Genomic DNA, 5,825 nt, shown 5'->3' with positions numbered 1-5,825 from the left:
AAATGGAAGGAGACCCTCAGGGTTATTATTGATATATAGTTTGTATTCCCAGCCATATTTGTTTATTTTTGTTATTTAACTTGACTTGATTTTCTTCTTTGATTAGTTTTTTCTTTAGGGTACTACCTCCCTCTGCTGATTTTCATTGTTTTTTTTTGTTTCCTCTTTGTGGAATATTTTTCCATGGATGTTTTGTAGTGCTGGTTTTCTAGCTATAAATTATTTTAACTTTTATTTATTGTGGAAGGTTTTTATTTCATTTTAAAATCTAAAGCTTAATTTTGCTGGATACAAGATTCTTGTTTGGCACCCATTTTCTTTCAGAGCTTGATATATGTTGTTCCAGGATCTTCTAGCTTTCAGGGTCTGGGTTGAAAAATCTGCCATTATCCTAATTGGTTTTACCCTATATGTAATCTAATTCCTTTCTCTTGTGGCTTTTAAAATTCTCTCCTTATTTTGTATGTTGAGCATTTTCATTATAATGTGCGTTGGTGTGGATCTGTTGAGATTTTGTATATTCGGCGTCCTGCAGGCTTTTTGAATTTGGATTTCCAATTCATTCTTCATGTTTGAAAAGTTTTCTGATATTATATCATTGAATAGATTGTTTATTCCTTTGGTTTGGACCTCTGTGTCTTCCTCTATCCCAATAACTCTTAAATTTGGTCTTTTTATGCTATTCCATATTTCTTGAATGTTCTGCTCATGATTTCTTATCATTATCACTGTGTGGTCTATGTTTTTTTCAAGATTATATATTTTATCTTCATTGTCTGATGTCCTATCTTCCAAGTGGTCTACTCTCTTGGTGATGCTTTCATTTGAGCTTTTAATTTGGTTTATTGTTTCTTTCATTTCAAGGTTTTCTGTTTTGCTTTTTTTTTTTAGAACCTCTATCTTCCTGTTGAGGTGATCTTTTGCCTCCTGTATTTGTTTGTTTATGCAGCTCTTTGACGAAGTGAACTTTCACTGCCTGTATTTGCTCTCTTATATCTTTCTTGAGTTCACAGAACAGTTTAACCATGTATATCCTGAACTCCTTCTCTATAATTTCTTCTGTTTTGGCTGCCATTGATTCTAATGATGTGGTGTCTTGATTTGTTTGGGGCACTTTCTTCCCTTGTCTTTTCATTTTGCTCATGTGTTTCTTCCCAGCTCTGTGGGTCTGGAGTGTTATTGTTTTTACCCTATAGGTTGGTAGTGCTCTTGTAGGGTTCTAAGACCTCTCCTTTGTGGGGAAGGACAATGTTAACAGATCCCAACATCAACAATATATACCGCCTATGAACAATTTGTTGTTATTAAGACATGTACAGTTTAGTCTCAATGTACAGAAATGTTGGATTCAATTATTATCTAAAATATAATCAATAGTTATGTAAAAAGGTTTTCAGTTTCTGCTGGTGGACAATGAACTGGGGGTGGGGCATAGGATGATATGCTGAGGAGGTAGGATGTGAGGATATAAAGTTAATACATCTTAGGAAGTGTGAAAAAGAAATCTAATGAAGAGGGTTAGTAGCAAGAGAATAGAAAGGAAGTAATTTAGAGTAGAGAAGTATGTGGGAAAACAGTAGAGTACATAAAACAAACACACAATTGTATTTAGAAAAATACAGATGTTAAAATAGTAAAATTTGGAGGGAGAAAGAAAAATGAAAGAAGAAAAAGGAAAAGAAAAAAAGGGCATATACAACACCTCTACATTATATTATTCAGATTACTCAGTCCTCAAAATCCTATTTCATGCAAAGTTCTTGGTTTCACATATGTTGGGGATGTAATGGCTGGAGTATAGAGAGGTAGAAGAGAAAAAAAAATGAAGGAAGAAAACAGGGTTGTTGCTAGTTTTTGAGATCTGTATTTTTCCTGCTTCTCTTCTCATCCAATAGGTGGGGTTGTCTGTTGTAAGCTGGTGTCTCTGCCCTCAGGATGGTGGAAGTAACCAGGGTGGGAAGACTGGTCCTGGCACAGGGCACCTGAAATCGGGGAGTGTCACCTGCCAGTCCCTGCAGGGAGACTGCACTTCCTGGGTCTCTTTTTGTGACCACTCATATAACTTGCATGCCCCATACTTTCTCCCTATCTTGCCTGGAGATTTCCCAGTTCAGGGTCTCTCTGATAGGCTCCAAACTTTAGCCCCATCTCCCTTTCCCTTAGTAGTTCTTAATTGAGGAACCTCTCACCCTGGGGCTCCCATAGGCGGCTCCCTGATTGCACTGCACACCTGTTTTGGGCAGCTACTGTGTTGGGTTTCCGCCACTGGGGAGGGGGGAGGTTGGAAAGCTCCTGCCTGGCCCCTGGAGATCCAATCTGGGAGTTGCCCCCACCTAATATGGCTAGAATGTTGTGCCAAGATGGAGGTGGTCTGATTTCAGTGCCGGGGTGTCTGGTGAGGTGGGGGGAGCCTGGCGATGGTGTTGTGCTGTGGGCATGTAGCAGCTGAGTGACCTGCATGGGAGCGGAAAGAAGTCTTGGCAATCTGCAGATGTTTTGATAGGTGATTCTGCTAAGGCGCTGGTGGAGCCTTGCATGGGCTAGAACTTTGGGCTTTGGGTCCTGCTCAAATGCCAGTGTCCTACTCAATTGCTGAGACTTGGATCCCTGCGCAGGGTCACAGTGCTGGTGATTTCTGCAGAGAACAGTTGTATAGGGGTCTTCTAACACTTTTAGAGATGCAGTATTCCAACTAGGTGATATCGGGATCACAGAGTGACACAGAATGCTGTCTCCCTCTGGCCTGCCATCTCCCCCACACCCCCGCCATGAGAAGACATTTTAATACTCATGAGGGATATTAGTCTGTAGTTTTCTGGTAGTATATTTGCCTGGTTTGAGTCCAAAATAATGCTAGTTTCATAGGATGAGTTTGGAAGTATTATTTTTTTCTCAAAGAGTTTATGTGGAATTTGTATTGTATCTTCTACAATACAGGTCAGATTTCACTAATGTAGAAACTTGAACCTTAAATTTTTGCTTCTGGAAAATTTTAAACTCTAATATCAATTTACTTAATAGATAATAAGACTATTCAAGATATTCATGTCTTCTTGAGTTTGATTTATAATTTATCTTTCAGAAAATTTGTTCATTTCATCTAACTTGTTGAATTTATTTGCATAAAGTTGTTCATCATCTTCCCTTATTATCTGTCCTTTTAGTATTTGTAGATTCTGTAGTAATGCCACCTCTCTATATTATGCTGTTGGTAATTTGTGTCCTTTTTTCTGATTAGTCTGGCTACAGACTTTAATAACTATCTTATATTTTCATTAATTTTTAGGCATATTCTCTAAATTCAATGATAAATAGTATAGTGTAGTAGACGCATAATCCAGTAATGGTGATTTATTATATACTATGCATCTATATGTTGAACCAACCTTGCATCCTTGGAATGAACCCCACTTGATCATTGTACACTACCTTTCTAATGTATTTTTTTATGTGATTTGCCAGTTTTTTTATTAAGAATTTATATATATATATATATATATATATATAGATAGATAGATAGATAGATATAGATATAGATAGATAGATATTGGCCTGAAGTTTTTCTTTCTTGATGTGTCTTTTTCTGGTTTTGGTATCAGGGTGATACTAGCTTCATAGAATGGGTTTGGAAGGGTTCCCTCCTTTTCTATTTCATGGAATAGTTTGAGGAGGTTGGTGTTAGTTCTTCTTTGAAGGTCTGGTAGAATTCAGCTGAAAATCTTTCTGATCCTCATCTTTTTTTTTTTCTTGGTGGTACTTTAATGGCTTCTTCAATGGCTTCTTCAATTTTGTTGCTTGAAATTTATCTGTTTAAATTTTCTATGTTCTGATTCAATTCAGGTAGGTAATATGTCTCTAGAAATTTGTTGATGTCTTCAAGATTTTCTATTTTATTAGAGTATAAATTTTCCAAATAGTTTCTGATTATCATCAGTATTTCAGTAGTGTTCATTTCTCAACATGAATTTTTTTTTTAAATATTTATTTATTTATTTATTTTTAGTTCTCAGTGGACACAACATCTTTGTTGGTATGTGGTGCTGAGTATCGAACCCCGGGCCGCACGCATGCCAGGCGAGCGCGCTACCGCTTGAGCCACATCCCCAGCCCCTCAACATGAATTTTTATAATTTGAGTTTTCTCTCTTTTCCTCTTTATTAGTTGGGCTAAGGGTTTATCAATTTTATTTATTTTTTCAAAGAACTTTTTGTGTTGTCCATTTTTTCAATTCTGTTGTTTTTATTTCATTGATTTCAGCTTTGATTTAATTATTTCCTGCCTTGTACTGCTTTTGGTGTTTATATGTTCTTTTTTTCCTAGGGCTTGAGATGTAATGTCAGGTTATTTATTTGTTGACTTTCTAATATTTTAATGAATGAGCTCAATGCAATGAACTTTCTTCTTAGCACTGCCTTCATTGTGTCCCAGAGATTTTGATATGTTGTATCACTATTCTCATTTACCTCTAAGTATTTTTAATTTATTTTATCTGATTTCTTCTGCTATCCATTGGTCATTCAATTGCATGTTATTTAGTCTCCAGGTGTTAGAGTAGCTTCTATTTTTAATTTTATTGTTGATTTCTGATTTCATTCCTTTATGATCTGATAGAGTACAAGGTATTATCTCTGTTTCTTTGTATTTGCTAAGAGATGTTTGGGGCCTAAGATATGGTCTGTTTTAGAGAAGTATCCATGTGCTGCTAAGAAAGTGTATTCACTCATTAATGGATGAAATATTCTATATATTTCTGTTAAGTCTAAATTATTAGCTGTATTTTTTTAGTTCTGCAAATTCTTTATTTAATTTTTGTTTGGAGAATATATCCAGTAGTGAGAGATGTATGTTAAAGTCACCCAGTATTATTGTGTTGTGGTCTATTTGATTCTTGAAGTTGAGATGGGTTTGTTTGATGTGTGTAGATGCTCCATTGTTTGGGGTATAAATATTTATGATTGTCATGTCTTGTTGATATATAATTACTTTAAGCAGTATGCAATGTTCTTCTTTGTCCCTTCTGATTAACTTTGGCTTAACGTACACTTTATTTGATATGAAGATAGAAATCCCTGCTTGTTTATGATATACATAATGAATGGTATGTTTTTTTCCCACCTTTTACCTTCAGTTGTGGATATCTTTGCCTATGCGGTGAGTCTCTTGGAGTCAGCATATTATTGGGTCTTGATTTTTAATCCAATCTGCCAGTCTATGTCTTTTGATTGATGAGTTTAGACCATTTACATTCAATATTATTATTGAGATATAATTTTTATTCCTTTCATTTTGATTTGGTTCTTGTTTTTAATTTGTATGTCTATTATTTTCTCCTTTGAATGACTTTTCTTTTAGTGTAGTTCTTTTCTTTGCTGTTTTTTACTTTTATATTCATTTCTTCTTCAAGTAATATATTTTTTTCTTTTTTTTTATTGTTGGTTGTTCAAAACATTACGTAGTTCTTGATATATCATCTTTCACACTTTGCTTCAAGTGGGTTATGAACTCCCATTTTTAGCCCATATACAGATTGCAGAATCACATCAATTACACATCCATTGATTTACATATTGCCATACTAGTGACTGTCGTGTTCTGCTACCTTTCCTATCCTCTACTATCCCCCCTCCCCTCTTCTCTCTCTACCCCCTCTACTGACCTTCATTTCTCCCCCTTGTATTATTTTTCCCTTTCCCCTCATTTCCTCTTGTATGTTCTTTTGTATAACCCTGAGGGTCTCCTTCCATTTCCATGCAATTTCCCTTTTCTCTCCCTTTCCCTCCCACCTCTCATCTCTGTTTAATGTTAATCTTCTTCTCATGCTCTTC

This window comes from Marmota marmota, unplaced genomic scaffold (assembly GCF_001458135.2).
Source record: "Marmota marmota marmota unplaced genomic scaffold, marMar, whole genome shotgun sequence".
Lineage (NCBI taxonomy): Eukaryota > Metazoa > Chordata > Mammalia > Rodentia > Sciuridae > Marmota > Marmota marmota.
The sequence above is the reverse complement of the archived record's forward strand: the minus strand, read 5'-3'. Positions refer to the sequence as shown.